The following is a 23,898-nucleotide window of genomic DNA, read 5'->3' as shown; positions in this document are numbered from 1 at the left end:
CTCTAAGCCAGTACTCTAAGCCAGTGCTCTAAGCCAGTGCTCTAAGCCAGTGCTCTAAGCCAGTGCTCTAAGCCAGTGTGCTAAACCAGTGCTCTAAGCCAGTGCTCTAAGCCAGTGCTCTAAGCCAGTGTGCTAAACCAGTGCTCTAAGCCAGTACTCTAAACCAGTACACTAAGCCAGTGCTCTAAGCCAGTGCTCTAAGCCAGTGTGCTAAACCAGTGCTCTAAACCAGTGCTCTAAGCCAGTGCTCTAAGCCAGTGTGCTAAACCAGTGCTCTAAGCCAGTACTCTAAACCAGTACACTAAGCCAGTGCTCTAAGCCATTACACTAAACCAGTGCTCTAAGCCAGTACACTAAACCAGTGCTCTAAGCCAGTGCTCTAAGCCAGTGCTCTAAGCCAGTACTCTAAACCAGTACACTAAGCCAGTGCTCTAAGCCAGTGCTCTAAGCCAGTGCTCTAAGCCAGTGCTCTAAACCAGTGCGCTAAGCCAGTACTCTAAACCAGTACACTAAGCCAGTGCTCTAAGCCAGTGCACTAAACCAGTGCTCTAAGCCAGTGCTCTAAGCCAGTGCTCTAAGCCAGTGCTCTAAGCCAGTGCTCTAAGCCAGTGCGCTAAGCCAGTGCTCTAAACCAGTACACTAAGCCAGTGCTCTAAGCCAGTACACTAAACCAGTGCTCTAAGCCAGTGCACTAAACCAGTGCTCTAAGCCAGTGCTCTAAACCAGTGCTCTAAGCCAGTGATCTAAGCCAGTGCTCTAAGCCAGTGCTCTAAGCCAGTACGCTAAGCCAGTGCGCTAAGCCAGTGCTCTAAACCAGTACACTAAGCCAGTGTTCTAAGCCAGTGCTCTAAGCCAGTGCTCTAAGCCAGTGCTCTAATGTAAGCCTGATACTGACACTGCTAACACCAGTTGAGCTTCTCCTGTATATCCATCTGGGATTGAGAAGGTCTTGGAATGTTTTCTGAGTTCTCCTATAGGTGTAGTCCACGTGGCTGGTTATATGTCTGGAAGTGTCCTCTCAGGGAGACATGTTTCCCCCGCCCACCACTGTGGTGTCCTGCCTCACATCGACTGGTTCATCCAGATACAGCACCACGTGCTTCCAGTGGAGATCCAGTTTGAAAGGAGATGTGGACCAGGGGCTTTTCCTCACTACCAGGAAAGGTTACTGTGAACCACACGCTTGATCGCGTTCACAGCAGACGAACCAAAACACTCGCACTTGAATGCCCCCTTCACTGATTTCAGCTGCTCCGTGGTAAACGAGTACAGATACAACTCTGGCCAACTTGGAGGGGTGGGAGAACACATCCTCTACCATCACCAAGTTCACGGTGATGTCATTGTTCATGATGCATTTCCTGGCGAATTCAGACATGCATGACATGTCCATATGGGTCCTTCATAGTGGACCAGAAACTCAGCCGGCCCTCCACCACCAAGTCATTGATGGGTGTAATGTACATTTCCTCCATGGGTGGCATAATTCAGCATGGATTCATGGAGCAGCACATGCACTCAGCACATCCACCTGCTCGGGAAAATCGATTGTTTCCAGAGTGGCTTTAATCACTTCGATTCTGTCTTCCATCTTAGTATATTTTTAACCATTTTCACAGATTGACCAGTGATTGAACTACCCTCCACCTCGTAAACTTTCCTGTTCCCGGCTTGGGCAAAGAAGCACCAGTTCCTTCCCCGACATCCAACACTACTTTACTTTGGAATGAACTGCCGTTCCTCAGTACCCCTGTCCTGTACGTGTTCATCCGGACAGTGTCTGCAATCGGCAGGGTAGCCTAGTGGTTAGAGCGTTGGACTAGTAACCAGAAGGTTGCAAGTTCAAACCCCTGAGCTGACAAGGTACAAATCTGTCGTTCTGCCCCTGAACAGGCAGTTAACCCACTGTTCCGTCATTAGGCCGTCATTGAAAATAATAATATCTTCTTAACTGACTTGCCTAGTTAAATAAAGGTAAAAATAAAAAATAAAAATCTTCTTGAATGATAATATCAGAATAACTGTCAAAGTACAGGTTATCCTGCACATTTCTGTCTAATTTCCTTTTCTTTGTGAAGTGGAATGTTCCTTGCCCTCAAATTCTTGTTATCACATTGGAAATGGAATGTCAGTGCATTATATGTTCTGAAAGTGGAAACGGGTTGCATTGTGGTCTTTGTAGTTTTATAAGCAGTCAAATGTGTCAATGTGATAGCTATTTGCTTGCGGTAGAACTACATTTCCCACAAGTAAACCGACGGCGGTCGCAATGCATTGTTTAATGCACCTATTGATCAATCAATGACATGAATAGCAGGACATCAAAAATCATCTTAAAGAATAGTGAGAAACATGTTATGATATTGAAAATGGGACTAGCGAATGTTCACCAAGACAACCTTGCACATCAAATGCAGCAAGAAAACCATCATCATCATCATCACTGAAAAGCAATAGTGTACACATTTTGCTAAAACAGGATACAGTGGCCATCCTAGGCCTACATGTGCCCTATTAGGATATGTTTTGCTGTGGGGAAGACCAATTTTAGGCTACCCAGCATGCCCACAAATAGTTCTAAGCTGTCCATCCCAAGAGTTATGGCAGGCAGAACACAGGTTTATGGCACTGTTCTCCTCTTTGAGTGAATCCTCTGTGACTTTCTCAGTTCCTTCCAAAGATCCTTGGCTAGTTCTAGTGGAGGATGATCAGGAGCTGTATCCCATTTCACTAAGATGAAAAGGAGAGTAGGGAGCTGCCAGGTTGTTGAGTTTTCCAGCATTCCAGACGGCCTGTTTCAAATGGAAACACAAGGCAGTGTGATGAAACGTTTGAGACGTGTGTAGTGTGAGCATATCATGTAAGAAACTTCACCATGACCTGGTTTATCAAAATTATTAACATTAGAAACAATTATTGTATATTTTTTGAGGGGTTCTGTGCCCATGGTAAATCAACAAATTTTACCATTTGCCACAAAATGTAGGCCTACTCATTTTGCATAGTAGAGTGGTTCCCAACTCCAGTCCTCCACGACCCCTAACAGCCCAACTCCAGTCCTTCAGTACCCCCCAACAGCCCAACTCCAGTCCTCCAGTTGGGCTGTTGGGGATACTGGAGGACTGGAGTTGGGCTGTTGGGGGGTAATGAAGGACTGGAGTTGGGCTGTTGGGGGTACTGGAGGACTGGAGTTGGGCTGTTGGGGGGTACTGAAGGACTGGAGTTGGGCTGTTGGCGGTACTGGAGGACTGGAGTTGGGCTTTTGGGGGGTACTGGAGGACTGGAGTTGGGCTGTTGGGGGTACTGGAGGACTGGAGTTGGGCTGTTGGGGGTCCTGGAGGACTGGAGTTGGGCTGTTGGGGGTCCTGGAGGACTGGAGTTGGGCTGTTGGGGATACTGGAGGACTGGAGTTGGGCTGTTGGGGGTCCTGGAGGTCTCTATAGTCCCCCAGGAGCAGCCTAACTAATGTCAGTCTGTATACAGTAGTCCCCGACCAGACCTGTCACCAGCCTGTCACCAGACCTGTCACCGGGCTTGCACCAGACCTCCCCTCCCGTCCCCATCCTCCCTCCTCTCCATCCCCCTCCTCTCCATCCCCCATCCTCCCTCCTCTCCATCCCCCATCCTCTCCCTCCCCCATCCCCCTTCCTCCCTTCTCTCCCCTATCCCCTATCCCCCCCATCCCCTCCCTCCCCATTCACCCTCTCATCCGCCCTCCCCCCTCCCTCCCCAATTCTTCCCTATCCTCTACCTCATCCTCCCTCCCCATTCTCCATCCACCTCCCTCCCCTCCCGTCCCCATCCTCCCTCCTCTCCCTCCCCCACCCCCTTCCTCCCTCCTCTCCCTCCCCCGTCCCCCATCCTCCCACCCCTGTTCTCCCTCCCCAGGTGGTGTGCCAGTATCTTGGCATGTCAATATAGAGCCCATGAATCAATTCAATATTCCCCTTTCCCTGAAGACCTGCTTCCCCTCCTTCCACCTATCGGGTTACATTACACTACAATTAGATTCAATATCGAAATACAAGCCATTAAAAACCTAAAAACAACCAGTTAGATTAAATTACTAACTACAATCCATTATCCTAAATTACTTACAACAACCTGTGAATATGACAGACACCAAGGAGGCAGGCAGAGAGATGCTGACTGTATCGTAATTCCTCCTCAGTATTAAATTATTTTTTAAACCTTTTTTTAACTAGGCAAGTCAGTTAAGAACAAATTCTTATTTTCAATGACGGCCTAGGGACAGTGGGTTAACTGCCTGTTCAGGGTCAGAACGACAGATTTGTACCTTGTCAGCTCGGGGATTTGAACTTGCAACCTTCCGGTTACTAGTCCAACGCTCTAACCACTAGGCTACGCTGCCGTATAATGTGTAACTAGACTACAATTCCTCCTCAGTATAATGTGTAACTAGACTACAATTCCTCCTCAGTATAATGTGTAACTAGACTACAATTCCTCCTCAGTATAATGTGTAACTAGACTACAATTCCTCCTCTAACCTACAATTCCTCCTCAGTATAATGTGTAACTAGACTACAATTCCTCCTCAGTATAATGTGTAACTAGACTACAATTCCTCCTCAGTATAAGCTAGACTACAATTGGAACTACGATTATTCACAGAAGTCATTAGACATCTCACATCTTGTAATTTTTTCAGTTTCAAGCAACATCGTTGTACTGTACATTGTATTCCATGCATTATTGACATGTACAGGCTGTTCTCCAGGGTTACCAGATGGATCACATCATGTTGTCTACCGACGTTGTATTTACGTAGCAGCAATTTCAATTCAATTCCAAAATAAGTCTATTTCCTGAGAGGGATCTTCATGTGTGGTGATGGATTGGTACATACAGGTGAAGTTGGAAGTTTACATACACTTAGGTTGGAGTCATTAAAACTCGTTTTTCAACCACTCCACACATTTCTTGTTAACAAACTGTAGTTTTAGCAAGTCAGGTAGGACATCTACTTTGTGCATGACACAAGTCATTTTTCCAAAAATTATTTACAGACAGATTATTTCTTATAATTCACTGTATCACAATTCCAGTGGGTCAGAAGTTTACATACACTAAGATGACTGTGCCTTTTAACAGCTTGGAAAATTCCAGAAAATTACGTCCTGGCTTTAGAAGCTTCTGATAGGCTAATTGACATTTGAGTCAATTGGAGGTGTAGCTGTGGATGTATTTCAAGGCAGACCTTCAAACTCAGTGCCTCTTTGCTTGACATCATGGGAAAATCAAAAGAAATCAGCCAAGACCTCAGAAAAAAAATTGTAGACCTCCATGTGTGGACACCAGGCGTCCAGCAGGCTATGTGTGGACACCAGGCGTCCAGCAGGCTGTGTGTGGACACCAGGCGTCCAGCAGGCTGTGTGTGGACACCAGGCGTCCAGCAGGCTGTGTGTGCACACCAGGCGTCCAGCAGGCTATGTGTGGACACTAGGCGTCCAGCAGGCTATGTGTGGACACCAGGCGTCCAGCAGGCTATGTGTGGACACTAGGCGTCCAGCAGGCTGTGTGTGGTCCACACTATGTGTAGGCGTCCAGCAGGCTATGTGTGGACACTAGGCGTCCAGCAGGCTGTGTGTGGACACCAGGCGTCCAGCAGGCTATGTGTGGACACCAGGCGTCCAGCAGGCTGTGTGTGGACACCAGGCGTCCAGCAGGCTGTGTGTGGACACCAGGCGTCCAGCAGGCTATGTGTGGACACTAGGCGTCCAGCAGGCTATGTGTGGACACCAGGCGTCCAGCAGGCTGTGTGTGGACACTAGGCGTCCAGCAGGCTATGTGTGGACACCAGGCGTCCAGCAGGCTATGTGTGGACAGCAGGCGTCCAGCAGGCTATGTGTGGACAGCAGGCTATGTGTGGACAGCAGGCTATGTGTGGACAGCAGGCGTCCAGCAGGCTATGTGTGGACAGCAGGCGTCCAGCAGGCTATGTGTGGACACTATGCGTCCAGCAGGCTATGTGTGGACACCAGGCTATGTGTGGACACTAGGCGTCCAGCAGGCTGTGTGTGGACAGCAGGCTATGTGTGGACACTAGGCGTCCAGCAGGCTGTGTGTGGACAGCAGGCTATGTGTGGACAGCAGGCTATGTGTGGACACTAGGCGTCCAGCAGGCTATGTGTGGAGACTAGGCATCCAGCAGTCTATTTGTGGACACCAGGCGTCCAGCAGGCTGTGTGTGAACAGCAGGCGTCCAGCAGGCTGTGTGTGGACAGCAGGCGTCCAGCAGGCTATGTGTGGAGACTAGGCATCCAGCAGTCTATTTGTGGATACCAGGCGTCCAGCAGGCTGTGTGTGGACAGCAGGCGTCCAGCAGGCTGTGTGTGGACAGCAGGCGTCCAGCAGGCTGTGTGTGGACAGCAGGCGTCCAGCAGGCTATGTGTGGACAGCAGGCGTCCAGCAGGCTATGTGTGGACACTAGGTGTCCAGCAGGCTATGTGTGGACACCAGGCATCCAGCAGGCTATGTGTGGACACCAGGCGTCCAGCAGGCTGTGTGTGGACACCAGGCGTCCAGCAGGCTGTGTGGACACCAGGCGTCCAGCAGGCTGTGTGGACACCAGGCGTCCAGCAGGCTGTGTGTGGACACTATGCGTCCAGCAGGCTATGTGTGGACACCAGGCTATGTGTGGACACTAGGCGTCCAGCAGGCTGTGTGTGGACAGCAGGCTATGTGTGGACACTAGGCGTCCAGCAGGCTGTGTGTGGACAGCAGGCTATGTGTGGACAGCAGGCTATGTGTGGACACTAGGCGTCCAGCAGGCTATGTGTGGAGACTAGGCATCCAGCAGTCTATTTGTGGACACCAGGCGTCCAGCAGGCTGTGTGTGAACAGCAGGCGTCCAGCAGGCTGTGTGTGGACAGCAGGCGTCCAGCAGGCTATGTGTGGAGACTAGGCATCCAGCAGTCTATTTGTGGACACCAGGCGTCCAGCAGGCTGTGTGTGGACAGCAGGCGTCCAGCAGGCTGTGTGTGGACAGCAGGCGTCCAGCAGGCTATGTGTGGACAGCAGGCGTCCAGCAGGCTGTGTGTGGACACCAGGCGTCCAGCAGGCTATGTGTGGACACCAGGCGTCCAGCAGGCTATGTGTGGACACTAGGTGTCCAGCAGGCTATGTGTGGACACCAGGCGTCCAGCAGGCTATGTGTGGACACCAGGCGTCCAGCAGGCTGTGTGTGGACACCAGGCGTCCAGCAGGCTGTGTGGACACCAGGCGTCCAGCAGGCTGTGTGTGGACACCAGGCGTCCAGCAGGCTGTGTGGACACCAGGCGTCCAGCAGGCTATGTGTGGACACCAGGCGTCCAGCAGGCTGTGTGTGGACAGCAGGCGTCCAGCAGGCTATGTGTGGACAGCAGGCGTCCAGCAGGCTGTGTGTGGACACCAGGCGTCCAGCAGGCTATGTGTGGACACCAGGCATCCAGCAGGCTATGTGTGGACACTAGGTGTCCAGCAGGCTATGTGTGGACACCAGGCGTCCAGCAGTCTGTGTGTGGACACCAGGCATCCAGCAGGCTGTGTGGACACCACAGCGTAATGGCCATTTAACAGACAGGTGATAATTGGACAGATAGCAGACATCTGGCTTATTGACCTGGCCTGATGAGAAAGTCAGATAGGGAACTATTTATTCAAAGATCATCTGAGGTCAAGGAATTTAATGAACGATAGCCAGACAACCTTTCGCTAACAATGTTTTTATAATGTATAAATGTATAAGGTTATGTCATGTGTCGTATACACTTGTAAAGTTTGTATGAAGTATCCGTTGTGTGGAAGACTGCAGTGTACAAGATTGAACCATTCATATTGCTATATGAAATAGTCTGTAAATTCATCACTCTCTGTAACGGCTGTTGTTGGTGGAAGGACCAAAGCGCAGCGTGGTAAGTGTTCATATTTTTGAACACTTCACAAAACGACAAAACAAACAGTCCTGTAAGGTGACTAAAAACACTAAAACAGAAAAGAATCACCCACAACTAAAATGGGGGGAAAACAGGCTACCTAAGTATGATTCTCAATCAAACAACGAACGACACCTGCCTCTGATTGAGAACCATACCAGGCCAAACACAAAACTACAACATAGAAAAAAGAACATAGACTACCCACCACAACTCACACCCTGACCAAACTAACACAAAGACGTAACAAAGGAACTAAGGTCAAAACGTGACACCCTCAATAACTACAGTAGTGTAAGTGTTTATGAACCCACATTCAGTCTAAGGGGGGGGGGGGGGGGAATGTATAAGTTAAACTAATAAACGTAAGATTTATCCTCTCAATAAAAAAGGTCAGACTGAGAGCAGCTCTGTGGAGATGTGATACTTTAGGTTGCTCCTCAACACTGACCTTGAGGTTGTGAAAAATAAAATCAATGCTTTTCAGTCTGAGACACGGGGCAGCAGCTCTCTCTCTCTCTCTCTCTCTCTCTCTCTCTCTCATTCTCATGGACTCTCTCTCTCTCTCTCTGTTGTGAATACAGACTGTCTCCACAGTAGGTGATTCCTCACAAAACTAGAAAACAAATACCATGTTATTTTGTATTTTGACTACATTTGATGTATAGAAAGGTCCGTTGGAGGGAGAATTGTTTTCATAAGGACCGACGCAGGAGATGAGAATCAGGTACGGGGAGTCAACATTTTAATCAGGAAAAAAAACAGGTAACAAGACAGGCACAGCATCGGGCACACGGGTAAACAAGGACATACGACAATCAATGCTGAAGCAGGGAACAGAGATGGGAACCAGACATATATAGGGAAGGTAATGACAGAGGCGATAGATTCCAGGTGAGTCCAATAATCGCTGATGCGCGTGACGGGGGGGAAGGTAGTAGTGTGCAATGCTGGGCCCTCGACGGCCAGGGGAATGCCACAAATATTTGTATCTTAAAGCATAATTGAGAAATCATGAATTGAAGTTGGAATATTTGTGACTTTTTGGCCTTACTCAGTCCTCATTTAAAGACTCCATAATGTTTCATCTGTAGGTGTTACAGTCCTCCTTTAAGACTCCATAATGTTTCATCTGTAGGTGTTACAGTCCTCCTTTAAAAGACTCCATAATGTTTCATCTCTAGGTGCTAGGTCATTCTACAAAACAAGTGTTTTGGTATTTTAAGTAGAAATTGTGAACAAATATTACATTTTAAAAGCCTGTTAATGAATTGACCTTTAATATAGATCACAAGGAAAATGCAATACATTTTTAATAAAGACTTGTCCATCTGTGCACTCTCTGTGATTTTAACCCATTTAAAACCAACATTTTCTCCACTTCTCCACCCTAGTTTTCTGCTTTGAAAAAGTCATGTCTGATGTCTATTATTTATTTTATGTGAATAGTGATTCATTTTACGGTCAAAGAAAACCGTGTCCCTCATTTTTAAGGTCAATCCTGTTAAAACCTGTTGGGGCTAGCCCTGAATTACTGCCCCTTCTGGAGGAATTCGGCACCCATATAAACCATGATAAATTTTTGTCAAAAGTTGCTAATATATGCATATAAAAATTATTATCGAATAGGAAACACTCTAAAGCTTATAAAACCGTTTAAATTTTGTCTCTATGTAAAGCAGAAGTCTCAGGGCATGCATTCTCCCAAAGTCTCTCTTGTAATGAAAAAAGTTGCCACTTCAACGTCATCGTATACACACTTCCCAAGCAGTTATAACCATGGAAACAGTTTCTACGTCTTCAGCGTGAAACCTGCTTTCGATGAGGCATGTAACTGTGAGAATCGCGCGCTCACGAGACGTTCAGCGTGCCCAAACGTCCCGGTGACGCAAAAAAAAAGTTTCACCAATGGGAGCTGGGAAATTTCTCTCTCTTTCCCTCAGGATGGACTGAACAACATGTGCTTCTCTGTTCGCCCTCACGATTGCTGTAGACCTTTATAACATGTTAAGGCTTAATTATAAACATAGTTTGACAAGTTTACTCGAAATATAATGTATACTTTCGACGTTTTGGTGCGCATCCACTTGAAATTTGCATACATTTCAACCGAAAAGTGTCTAGTTTGAGAACGGAAAGACACAGACTTGAAAACTGAACGCTAACTTGGTGAGTATTAACCCTTCCAGGTCTTCTGAAGGAAGAACAGCCATGGTAAGGGAATATTTATGTCTTCATTTTGGGTTTCTGTCGACTCCAAGATAGAGGAGTCAGTATGCTAAATGAGAGCGCCGACTCTCTATTATAGCCTAGTGAACTGCCAAATGTAACGTTAAAAATAATTGTAACATAGCGATTGCATTTAGAAGAAGTTTATCTTGCCATACATATGTAAAACATGCATATTTAGTCAAAGTTTATGATGTGTATTCCTTGTTAGCTGACGTTATCTGCCGGAGTTATTTTATTTCTCCTGACATTGCAGTAGCATTTTTTGAACGATGCATAATTGTAAACAGAGATTTATGGATATATATTGCAGATTATTGAAAAAAAATTAATGTACTGTGTAACATGTTATATTACTGTCATCTGATGAAGATTTCAAAAGGTTAGTGAAATTATTTTTCTTTTAATCCTGCGTTTGTTGATTGCATATTTTTTCCTACTTGGCTAAGCTAATGAGGTATGTATGCAGTGGTGGTTGGACATAAATATGTGCTATGTTTTCGCCGTAAAACATTTTAGAAATCTGACTTGCTGGGTAGATAAATAACTTCTTTATCTTTCATTTGAGCCATTTTTCAAGCGATTCTGTGGAGGTTAAATATTTTTAGGATTATTTCTTGCGTTCCCTGTGCCACATTACAGCTCAGGGGGGGGGGGTGATCCCAAAGGGGATCATGTATCCCCATCACGTTAAGTGAACTGTACTCTTGTTTAAATATGGTGAAACTATTCCTTCTTAACCTCTTACCTCTACTTGGGACGCTTGCGTCCCAACTAGAGCTCTGGAAATGCAAATGCGCTACGCTAAATGCTAATAGTATTAGTTAAAACTCAAAAGTTCATTAAAATACACATGCAGGGTATCAAATTAAAGCTACACTCGTTGTGAATCCAGGCAACAAGTCAGATTTTTAAAATGCTTTTCGGCGACAGCATGAGAAGCTATTATCTGATAGCATGCACCAATACACTACAACAGAAAAGCACAGCAGGGGACGTAAACAAAATAATTAGCATTTCGGCGTTACACAAACCGCACAATAAAATAGAAAACAGTCATTACCTTTCACCATCTTCTTTGTTGGCACTCCTAGATGTCCCATAAACACTATTGGGTCTTTATTTCGATTAAATCGGGCCATATAAAGCCAAGATATCGTTATATGTAGACTGTGTGATAAATGAAAAAAACAGCGATTTCACAACGTAATGTAATTTTTTTAAATTCAAAAAGTAGACTATAAACTTTCACAAAACACTTCGAAATACGTTTGTAATGCTACTTTAGGTATTAGGAAACGTTAATAAGCGATAAAAATCATCCGTAGGCGATGTAAATATCATTAGCTGTCGTCTTGGAAAAAATTTCAGGAGAGAGCTCTTCCGGAATGATCTGGGCGGAGACCGGAGGTAAGTCGTGCCCCTCTTTCGGTTCAACCAAGAATCAAAGATTATTCAATTCACAAGACTCTAGACAACATGGGGATGCTGTGGGAGTTGAATGCTCGGTCTTATCTAATTCGGCTCACTGTTAACAATTGCTGGAAGTGGCGCAAGGATATTTATTTCCATTTTCTGTGATCAGGTTTTCCTGTGCTTTCCGATGTAACGCACGTTATGTAATAGCCACAGTCGTGATTTAACCAGTTTTAAAAACGTCCGAGGGTTTCCTATCCACACATTCTAACCATATGAACGTACTATATTCCTGGCATGAGTAGCAGGGCGCTGAAATGTTGCGCGATTTTTAACAAAATGTTCAAAAAAGTAGAGGGTAGGAGCAACAGGTTAAAACATTTTTTTTTAAGAAACCTTGAACATCTAATAATTCAATCATAGTGTAAAAACAGGTGAGCTGGTTCTACACTTTCTGGCCATTTTGTGGTGTTTTATGGTGGAATACTGAGCGCGTCAAACATAACACGCCAACCCTATTACCCCATAGATTGACAGCCTAGAAACGTTTCAACTATTTTTTTGGTGAAGCTTGCATTCAATTGACCCTCCATGTTGCACACAAGCTTCCATCCCCCCCTGTCACAAGGGGATTCAAGGCTGATTTAACTAGTACCAGTTGGTGGGCCGTTCAAGCGCATTTTTCCCAGATGTGTTAAATTCCCACTTCTGACTTGGTGAAGAACAATATCACCGCTATCCATTCACTGTAGACTTGTAAAATACCATTTGGAAGCAATGGACCTAGACCTACACTGTGACATATTGTGGACGTTATATGATGTACAGTTTAGTTTTTGTTTAAATCAATAAAGAAAAATATCATCGTACAAACAGCCTAGTGCCCCGATCTCACTGCAACTAGATTTTTTATTTTATTTTTTATTAAACTGAAGAGAGGCACTTACTATAGTCATTTAAATTGTATCTCTTGAGATGCGAAAACATGTTTTTTTTTATGAGGTTGGAACATGTGCTCTTTATGACAGTGTGTCAAAAATGAGGTGAAATCAGATGGTGTTTTGTTTTACTCACCAACGCAATTTTTTATTATATCACTGCCAAGGTTTTGGCTTGATGGTCAGCAAAAGTAACTCCATTGATCAATATATAACGAGTAATTTAAGAAGCTGAATCAGGAAGCACTTTGGACACCCTGTAGACTAGATGTCCTAGCCATGCATTTCTGGAATATTCTTAGGCATTACAAGCATTTTAGCAAAGATGAAAATATATCTACATGTATTTCAAATTATTGTATTACCAGTACGTCTGTCTCTGTCTGTCTGTCTGTCCAGTATGCCACAGAAACACGTCTGTCTGTCTGTCTGTGTCTGTCTCCCGTCCTTCCTCCCCCTCCCTCCCTCTCAGATGCAGATTAGACTAGGGAAGGACGCTATGAGGACACACTGAAGTGTCAGTCATGTATGGAGTGGAGATGACCCGCTGTCTGGAAAGAAGAGACCCTATTCAAACAGTCCGTCCAGACTCCTAATGGAATGATAGAAAACAGTGATATGGTTAATGACACCTAGGGTGAGGGAGGGAGAGAGAGAGAGAGAGAGAGAGAGAAAAGGAGGGAGAGAGAGATAGAGAAAAGGAGGGAGAGAGAGGGAGGGAGGGAGAGAGAGAGAAAAGGAGGGAGAGAGAGGGAGGGAGGGAGAGAGAGAGAGAGAAAAGGAGGGAGAGAGAGAGAAAAGGAGGGAGAGAGAGTGTGTCTGTGCGCTTGTCTGTATGTGTGGCTGTTGTGTGATAGAGAGGACGATTAAAAGGACATCTTGAATCCATCATTATCGTAGCTGGTGTGGTATTTGTCTCAGTTTAAGCAGAATAAGGTGACAGGGATACTAGCAGATAAAGCTCCTGCTGGTACTGGTGGATGAAGCTGAAACAAAACACTTCCTGGAATGCTATTGGTGGTTTTAGTGTTCTAGATTTCCTCCTACTGTGACAGGCAGGCTAGACGTTCAGCCCCTGGAAAGCTATTGGTGGTTTTAGTGTTCTAGATTTCCTCCTACTGTGACAGGCAGGCTAGACGTTTAGCCCCTGGAATGCTATTGGTGGTTTTAGTGTTCTAGATTTCCTCGTACTGTGACAGGCAGGCTAGACGTTTAGCCCCTGGAATACTATTGGTGGTTTTAGTGTTCTAGATTTCCTCGTACTGTGACAGGCAGGCTAGACGTTTAGCCCCTGGAATGCTATTGGTGGTTTTAGTGTTCTAGATTTCCTCGTACTGTGACAGGCAGGCTAGACGTTTAGCCCCTGGAATACTATTGGTGGTTTTAGTGTTCTAGATTTCCTCGTACTGTGACAGGCAGGCTAGACGTTTAGCCCCTGGAATGCTATTGGTGGTTTTAGTGTTCTAGATTTCCTCGACTGTGACAGGCAGGCTAGACGTTTAGCCCCTGGAATGCTATTGGTGGTTTTAGTGTTCTAGATTTCGTACTGTGACAGGCAGGCTAGACGTTTAGCCCCTGGAATGCTATTGGTGGTTTTAGTGTTCTAGATTTCCTCGTACTGTGACAGGCAGGCTAGACGTTTAGCCCCTGGAATGCTATTGGTGGTTTTAGTGTTCTAGATTTCCTCGTACTGTGACAGGCAGGCTAGACGTTTAGCCGGACAGTATTGCTCTTTCCCATCCTGTTAGAAAAATCCATTCTGCTACATTAGCACAAAGTCTAATTGGTAGACGCTGTGAGTCTAATTGCATGCATCGATTGTCCACAAATCCTTTAATGTTAAACTTTAAATTAGACCAAGAAAGAAAAAGTGTTAATTTCATATTCAGATGAATTTCAGATGGATTTGATGCAAATAAAGGATTAGGAACAACAGTCATTTGATTTTCTTGAAGTGCTGTATGCAAAACAATTGAATTGCATTTTAACTGTTATTTTCTATAGAAATGTCTTGAATTGGCATGGTGGCATGTGCCAGAAGTAACCTCCTTTCAGTTTGCTTTCACTACAACTTATTCAGTAAATCTGTTGGAGATGTAACTGTTTGTTGAAGGCTGTTTTGTGGCCATTAGAACCAGACTGAATTTATATATTTATGATTTTTTCCACCAGATATTTCCTGTACCTTTATTTGAGTGCGTGTTTTCTAATTCTCCCAGGCTTGCGTCATGTTTCTACCCAGAATGCAACGCTTCATACATCTGGTTGGCCAGATGGGACACTCTTGGGCAATTCTGGCCTTGATTACATGGATGTCTATGTAAGCAGTGTTTTATGCGGTGAAATCAAAACAGACTAAAAGAAAAACAAACACAGGAGAATTGTGGCTGATTTGTCATTGGAGGACTGTCTGGTGGAGGACTGTCTGGAGGAGGACTGTATTGACGAGGACTGTCTGGTGGAGGACTGTCTGGTGGAGGACTGTCTGGTGGAGGACTGTCTGGAGGAGGACTGCCTGGAGGAGGACTGTCTGGAGGAGGACTGTCTGGAGGAGGACTGTCTGGACGAGGACTGTCTGGTGGAGGACTGTCTGGTGGAGGACTGTCTGGAGGAAGACTGCCTGGAGGAGGACTGCCTGCAGGAGGACTGCCTGGAGGAGGACTGTCTGCAGGAGGACTGTCTGGAGGAGGACTGTCTGGACGAGGACTGTCTGCAGGAGGACTGTCTGGAGAAGGACTGTATTGACGAGGACTGTCTGGTGGAGGACTGTCTGGACGAGGACTGTCTGGAGGAGGACTGTCTGGAGGAGGACTGTCTGGAGGACTGTCTGGTGGAGGACTGTCTGGAGGAGGACTGTCTGGAGGAGGACTGTCTGGTGGAGGACTGTCTGGACGAGGACTGTCTGGAGGAGGACTGTCTGGACGAGGACTGTCTGGTGGAGGACTCCATGTCTCTGACAAGGTTTCTACAGACCACTAGCATATTGACACACACACACACACACTCATGTAGCCCTTGTTAAAAACATGCATCTATTGATTTGTTCCCTTTTGTACATAAATGTTTCCAAAACCACTGCTAAATAAGGACATGGTTAAGTCGTGCTGAAGACAATAGTGAATTTTGCTGTATTTTTTTATCAGTTCGGTTCTGTTTTAAACAACACAGAGCCTGAGTCAAAAATGTCCCTCTCTACGAGACAAAACAATTCAAACAGGAAATATAATTTAGTCTATGAAGTTAGTGTTCTGAATCAGACGGTTCCATAACGTGCTCTGAGCAGTGACCCGGCCCGACCCCTAGCTCGGGGACTACGTGCGTTAGCCCTGGAGGCTAGTGCAGCCAAGCTCCCCAGACAGTCAGGACAAACAGACGCTTCACCACCACCATCCGTTCAACAACACACTGCCTCTCTTTCCTCTGAGAGCCAAGTCAATATTATGTTAATATGTTGGCTGTGTACACATGGCCGCGGGAAGATGATTTGGGGTGGAGGTGTTGAAATGTTTTGTTGGGGGGGGTTAGTCTGCTGACCAGTATTTTTCTCTGCTCATACGGGAGTAATAAAGGCCTAGGGCACTCATTTGGTGGAAGGGTATATTTTTTAATGTGTATAAAAAAACAACTATGTGTGATTTATCAGGGGGTGCTTCCTGTGGCTATGTATGTACACCGACTACTGTACTGTAAGTCCTGCCCTTGTCTTTCCGCTAGGCTAATTTATGTATGTACACCGACTACTGTACTGTAAGTCCTGCCCTTGTCTTTCCGCTAGGCTAATTTATGTATGTACACCGACTACTGTACTGTAAGTCCTGCCCTTGTCTTTCCGCTAGGCTAATTTATGTATGTACACCGACTACTGTAGTGTAAGTCCTGCCCTTGTCTTTCCGCTAGGCTAATTTATGTATGTACACCGACTACTGTAGTGTAAGTCCTGCCCTTGTCTTTCCGCTAGGCTAATTTATGTATGTACACCGACTACTGTACTGTAAGTCCTGCCCTTGTCTTTCCGCTAGGCTAATTTATGTATGTACACCGACTACTGTACTGTAAGTCCTGCCCTTGTCTTTCCTCTAGACTAATTTATTAATCCACCGCTCTGCATAAGCCTGACAGTCCAATAAAATACATTCATATCTGTGTGAGATATTCCCTGTCTGTTGATCTGGACGATGGTGTCCGAGGTTGTCCAAGCACAATCAAAATAGCATCATCAGCGGTGTAATTTAAACACCTTCCTTTCCCTTTGCTCCTTGGTCAGAATTTACTGGGATGTGACGTCACTCCATTGTGACATCACTCCATGGCTCAGGCTGCTGTACATCCTGAGAACAATGACATCGTTCTGTCCCCGACCACAATAAGGTAAAATCGCAACAACAGCTTCATTCTGTCAGCTCCAATTGGTCAGCTCTAATTGATCAGCTCTAATTGGTCAGCTCTAATTGGTCAGCTCTAGATATTCAGCTCTAATTGGTCAGCTCTAATTGGTCAGCTCTAATTGGTCAGCTCTAGTTGATCAGCTCTAGTGTGATCAGCTCTACTTGGTCAGCTCTAGTTGGTCAGCTCTAATTGGTCAGCTCTAGTTGGTCAGCTCTAGTTGGCAGCTCTAGTTGGTCAGCTCTAGTTGGTCAGCTCTAATTGGTCAGCTCTAGTTAGTCGGCTCTAGTTGGTCAGCTCTAGTTGGTCAGCTCTAGTTGGTCAGCTCTAATTGGTCAGCTCTAGTTGGTCAGCTCTAATTGGTCAGCTCTAGTTGGTCAGCTCTAGTTAGTCAGCTCTAATTGGTCAGCTCTAATGTGGTCAGCTGTAATTGGTCAGCTTGGGAGTAGTCAGCTCTAGTGTGGTCAGCTCTAGTGTGATCAGCTCTAGTTGGTCAGCTCTAATTGGTCAGCTCTAGTTGGTCAGCTCTAATTGGTCAGCTCTAATTGGTCAGCTCTAGTTGGTCAGCTCTAATTGGTCAGCTCTAGTTGGTCAGCTCTAATTGGTCAGCTCTAGTTAGTCAGCTCTAGTTGGTCAGCTCTAATTGGTCAGCTCTAGTTGGTCAGCTCTAATTGGTCAGCTTTAATTGGTCAGCTCTAGTTGGTCAGCTCTAATTGGTCAGCTCTAGTTGGTCAGCTCTAATTGGTCAGCTCTAGTTGGTCAGCTCTAATTGGTCAGCTCTAGTTGGTCAGCTCTAATTGGTCAGCTCTAATTGGTCAGCTCTAGTTGGTCAGCTCTAATTGGTCAGCTTTAATTGGTCAGCTCTAATTGATCAGCTCTAGTTGGTCAACTCTAGTGTGGTCAGCCCTAATTGGTCAGCTTGGGAGTAGTCAGCTCTAATTGGGCCACTGCAGAGGACACTTAGTTAAACTTGGTCATTATCCCTCCTCCCTGTCCCTCGGGAATGGTTAGGACTCTGGCACTGTGTCTGTGAGAAGGCAGAGAGGGAGACGGGGAGGAAGGAGGGAGGGAGGAGGCAGGGAGGAGGGAGGGAGGGAGGGAGGAGGCAGGGAGAAGGCAGGGAGGGAGGACGGAGGGAGGAGGCAGGGAGGGTGAGGGAGGGAGGGAGGAGGCAGGGAGAAGGCAGGGAGGGAGGAGGCAGGGAGGGGGAGGGAGGGAGGGAGGAGGCAGGGGAGGACGGAGGGAGGAGGCAGGGGAGGGGGAGGGAGGGAGGGAGGAGGAGGCAGGGAGGGAGGAGGCAGGGAGAAGGCAGGGAGGGAGGAGGCAGGGAGAAGGCAGGGAGGGAGGACGGAGGGAGGGGGCAGGGAGGACGGAGGGAGGAGGCAGGGAGGGGGAGGGAGGGAGGGGTGTGCTATATATAGATGACAGCATTACCCTGTGAGGTATTGGGACACAGTCAAGATGGCAGGGCTTCACAGCATGGTGTTAAGTAATACCTCTCTGCATCTGGCTAATAAGCTGTAAATAATAGTCCGGCTCCTCCAGCTCTAGCTGCTCTCTTCCTCTGGTTTCGGCCCAGCATAATGAAGGAAACATTCAACTGAATCAACCATTTATAAATGCACTCTAAATGGGTCCCCCATGGAATGGTGTCTCCCCGCTCTGCCTTAAATAGCCTGATACAGATGTGATGTTCTGAAAGTGAAGGAACACACTCTCAAATTATTTTTTTCTTCGTTAATTTATTTTGAAATGAGAAGAGAAATCTACAATTTATTTACTGCTGTTCCAGCATGTTTGGTCACGGGTGTCATGCACCGATTATTTTAGAGGGGCACGAAGTACACCAGGATGGAGGGGAGGTGGTCCGGAGGGGGGGTTGTGGCCCCCGTCCTGAGACCGCTTTTTCCTGTGGCTTGGTAGCTTGTCACTGTATGGTGGCTTGCTAGCTAGTTACTGATTAGTGGCTTGGTAACTAGTTACTGATTGGCGGCTTGGTAGCTAGTTACTGATTGGTGGATTGGTAACTAGTTATGAGTTTGGGAGATTGGGAACCTATCTAGCTGGCTAGCTAAAGCCAACTTCATAACATTGCTTGGTGGTTAGTATTACGGAGAAACAACAACACATTTACATTTTATTTATTCATCAAGAAGGAATCAAAGGGCTACAAATTAATTTAAATACATACCTCCTGCGAGTCCTGCCCATCACTGGCTGCTAAAATCAAATCAAACTCTGTTACCTCCTCCATTGATGATACTGGATGCCCTAGAGTAATGCCCTGCCTAGGCATCTCCTGCCCCTTGGAAGGATCCACTTGCTATGGAGAATGGAGGAGGGGGGTCCAGTGTGCCCCCTCTGCAAAAATACAGCTGACAGATATTTTTTATAAATAATCATGATCAAATGGGCTTAAATATGAGCTTTAAAAAATTAAGTTTAGTAATTAATTAACATAAAATATATATATATATGGACAAGTTTAGTAATTAATTAACATTAAAAAATATATATACAGTGGGGCAAAAGAGTATTTAGTCAGCCACCAATTGTGCAAATTCTCCCACTTAAAAAGATGAGAGAGGCCTGTAATTTTCATCATAGGTACACTTCAACTATGAAAGACAAAATGAGAAAGGATTTTTAATGAATTTATTTGCAAATTATGGTGGAAAATAAGTAATTGGTCAGTAACAAAAGTTTCTCAATACTTTGTTATATACCCTTTGTTGGCAATGACAGAGGTCAAACGTTTTCTGTAAGTCTTCACAGGGTTTTCACACACTGTTGCTGGTATTTTGGCCCATTCCTCCATGCAGATCTCCTCTAGAGCAGTGATGTTTTGGGGCTGTTGCTGGGCAACACGGACTTTCAACTCCCTCCAAAGATTTTCTATGGGGTTGAGATCTGGAGACTGGCTAGGCCACTCCAGGACCTTGAAATGCTTCTTACGAAGCCACTCCTTCGTTGCCTTTGCGGTGTGTTTGGGATCATTATCATGCTGGAAGACCCAGCCACGTTTCATCTTCAATGCCCTTGCTGATGGAAGGAGGTTTTCACTCAAAATTTCACGATACATGGCCCCATTCATTTTTTCCTTTACACGGATCAGTCGTCCTGGTCCCTTTGCAGAAAAACAGCCCCAAAGCATGATGTTTCCACCCCCATGCTTCACAGTAGGTATGGTGTTCTTTGGATGCAACTCAGCATTCTTTGTCCTCCAAACACTACGAGTTGAGTTTTTACCAAAAAGTTATATTTTGGTTTCATCTGACCATATGACATTCTCCCAAATCTTCTTCTGGATCATCCAAATGCTCTCTAGCAAACTTCAGACGGGCCTGGACATGTACTGGCTTAAGCAGGGGGACACGTCTGGCACTGCAGGATTTGAGTCCCTGGCGGCGTAGTGTGTTACTGATGGTAGGCTTTGTAACTTTGGTCCCAGCTCTCTGCAGGTCATTCACTAGGTCCCCCCGTGTTGTTCTGGGATTTTTGCTCACCGTTCTTGTGATCATTTTGACCCCACAGGGTGAGATCTTGCGTGGAGCCCCAGATCGAGGGAGATTATCAGTGTTCTTGTATGTCTTCCATTTCCTAATAATTGCTCCCACAGTTGATTTCTTCAAACCAAGCTGCTTACCTATTGCAGATTCAGTCTTCCCAGCCTGGTGCAGGTCTACAATTTTGTTTCTGGTGTCCTTTGACAGCTCTTTGGTCTTGGCCACAGTGGAGTTTGGAGTGTGACTGTTTGAGGTTGTGGACAGGTGTCTTTTATACTGATAACAAGTTCAAACAGGTGCCATTAATACAGGTAATGAGTGGAGGACAGAGGAGCCTTTTAGTTCTGTGAGACCCAGAAATCTTGCTTGTTTGTAGGTGAACAAATACTTATTTTCCACCATAATTAGCAAATAAATTCATAAAAAATCCTACAGTGTGATTTTCTGGATTTTGTTTCTTCATTTTGTCTCATAGTTGAAGTGTACCTATGATGAAAATTACACGCCTCTCTCATCTTTTTAAGTGGGAGAACTTGCACAATTGGTGGCTGACTAAATACTTTTTTGCCCCACTGTATATGGACAAATGTGAGGGGCACGTGCCTTTGAACCCACTATGGGCATGACGCCACTGTGTTCGGTAGTCAGTACTCTCCAATTAAATTCAGACTCATTAGTGAATATTCCTCACCTGGCTCTACCTCTGGGAACCCAGTAGGCTTGTCTGTGAATGTACCTGTTATAGACGGATCCATTCAGGAGACCTTTACGAGGTGAATACCGTCTCAACGCCTCATACTGTACTGAATATTAATTCTGCTAGGAACCTTGCAGCTCTCTGTAACCCAGAGAAGGTCTCTGTGGCTGGGGCTGTGTTGAGTCCGGAGGTGGGGGTTTTCTGGAAGAGCTGGAGCTGGGTTTAAAACGGTCTGAAACCTGCAGACTCCTCCTCCTCCTCCTCCACCACCACCACCGCCATCTCCACCTCCACCAGCACCAAACTATGGGTTTAGAAATATTTGTCTCGGCTGGGAATGTTGATGAGGCGGAGAGCAGAGATGAATCAAAATGCTTTCATGCCAACACATTAAATGGAAATTAGGTATAATGATGGTGTGTGTGTGTGTGTGTGTGTGTGTGTGTGTGTGTACCCTTGTAAATACTGCAGCCTTGTTATTGTTATGTAATTGTCTTGTTACTTTTCGGTTTGATTAGATTTTTTAAAACTTTAGTTTATTTAGTAAATATTTTCTTAACTGCATTGTTGGTTAAAGGCTTGTAAGTAAGCATTTCACGGTGTGTGTGTGTGTGTGTGTGTGTGTGTGTGTGTGTGTGTGTGGGTGTGTGTGTGTGGGTGTGTGTGTGTGGGTGTTTGTGTGTGGGTGTGTGTGTGTGGGTGTGTGTGTGTGTGTGTGTGTGTGTGTGTGTGTGTGTGTGTGTGTGTGTGTGTGTGTGTGTGTGTGTGTGTGTGTGTGTGTGTGTGTGTGTGTGTGTGTGTGTGTGTGGGTGTGTGTGTGTGGGTGTTTGTGTGTGGGTGTGTGAGACCCTTGATGTCTTCAAAGCAATTTATTCTAGCCAGCTTGCTTTACTGTACCTGCGAGATGTGGAAATATATTTGCATAATAAGTATACATGGTTTTAACCCACATAATATGTCAATGTTTAACCGGGCGGCAGCGAGTACTGGTACCCTGTGTATATAGCCTAGTTATCATTGACTCAGTACTGGTACCCTGTGTATATAGCCTAGTTATCATTGACTCAGTACTGGTACCCTGTGTATATAGCCTAGTTATCATTGACTCAGTACTGGTACCCTGTGTATATAGCCTAGTTATCATTGACTCAGTACTGGTACCCTGTGTATATAGCCTAGTTATCATTGACTCAGTACTGGTACCCTGTGTATATAGCCTAGTTATCATTGACTCAGTACTGGTACCCTGTGTATATAGCCCATTGTGTACTGGTATATAGCCTAGTTATCATTACTCAGTACTGGTACCCTGTGTATATAGCCTAGTTATCATTGGTACTGTGTATATCAGTTATCATTACTCAGGTACCCTGTGTATATAGCCTAGTTATCATTACTCAGTACTGGTACCCTGTGTATATAGCCTAGTTATCATTGACTCAGTACTGGTACCCTGTGTATATAGCCTAGTTATCATTGACTCAGTACTAGTACCCTGTGTATATAGCCTAGTTATCATTACTCAGTACTGGTACCCTGTGTATATAGCATTACTAGTACTTATCATTGACTCAGTACTGGTACCCTGTGTATATAGCCTAGTTATCATTGACTCAGTACTGGTACCCTGTGTATATAGCCTAGTTTATCATTACTCAGTACTGGTACCCTGTGTATATAGCCTAGTTATCATTGACTCAGTACTGGTACATTGACCTGTGTATATAGCCTAGTTATCATTGACTCAGTACTCAGGTACCCTGTGTATATATAGTTATCATTACTCCTGGTACCCTGTGTTATCATTACTCAGTACTGGTACCCTGTGTATATAGCCTAGTTATCATTGACTCAGTACTGGTACCCTGTGTATATAGCCTAGTTATCATTGACTCAGTACTGGTACCCTGTGTATATAGCCTAGTTATCATTGACTCAGTACTGGTACCCTGTGTATATAGCCTAGTTATCATTGACTCAGTACTGGTTATCATTACAGTACCTGTGTATATAGCCTAGTTATCATTGACTCAGTACTGGTACCCTGTGTATATAGCCTAGTTATCATTGACTCAGTACTGGTACCCTGTGTATATAGCCTAGTTATCATTGACTCAGTACTGGTACCCTGTGTATATAGCCTAGTTATCATTGACTCAGTACTGGTACCCTGTGTATATAGCCTAGTTATCATTGACTCAGTACTGGTACCCTGTGTATATAGCCTAGTTATCATTGACTCAGTACTGGTACCCTGTGTATATAGCCTAGTTATCATTGACTCAGTACTGGTACCCTGTGTATATAGCCCATTGACTCAGTACTGGTATAGCCTAGTTATCATTGACTCAGTACTGGTACCCTGTGTATATAGTTATCATTACTCAGTACTTACCCTGTGTATATAGCCTAGTTATCATTGACTCAGTACTGGTACCCTGTGTATATAGCCTAGTTATCATTGACTCAGTACTAGTACCCTGTGTATATAGCCTAGTTATCATTACTCAGTACTGGTACCCTGTGTATATAGCCTAGTTATCATTTCAGTACTGTGTATATCAGTTATCATTACTGGTACCCTGTGTATATAGCCTAGTTATCATTGACTCAGTACTGGTACCCTGTGTATATAGCCTAGTTATCATTGACTCAGTACTGGTACCCTGTGTATATAGCCTAGTTATCATTGACTCAGTACTGGTACCCTCAGTACTGTATATAGCCTAGTTATCATTACTCAGTACTGGTACCCTGTGTATATAGCCTGTGTATATAGCCTAGTTATCATT

At 45.3% G+C, this 23,898-nt stretch overlaps 1 pseudogene; it reads right to left on the bottom strand.

The window, feature by feature from the left end:
* Nucleotides 1-1,018: 1,018 nt before the first annotated feature.
* On the bottom strand, nucleotides 1,019-5,009 carry LOC115126709 (protein arginine N-methyltransferase 6-like; annotated as a pseudogene).
* Between the last annotated feature and the right edge of the window lie 18,889 nt (nucleotides 5,010-23,898).

Source organism: Oncorhynchus nerka, linkage group LG6 (genome assembly GCF_034236695.1).
Source record: "Oncorhynchus nerka isolate Pitt River linkage group LG6, Oner_Uvic_2.0, whole genome shotgun sequence".
Classification (NCBI taxonomy): Eukaryota; Metazoa; Chordata; class Actinopteri; order Salmoniformes; family Salmonidae; genus Oncorhynchus; species Oncorhynchus nerka.
The sequence above is the reverse complement of the archived record's forward strand: the minus strand, read 5'-3'. Positions and strand labels throughout refer to the sequence as shown.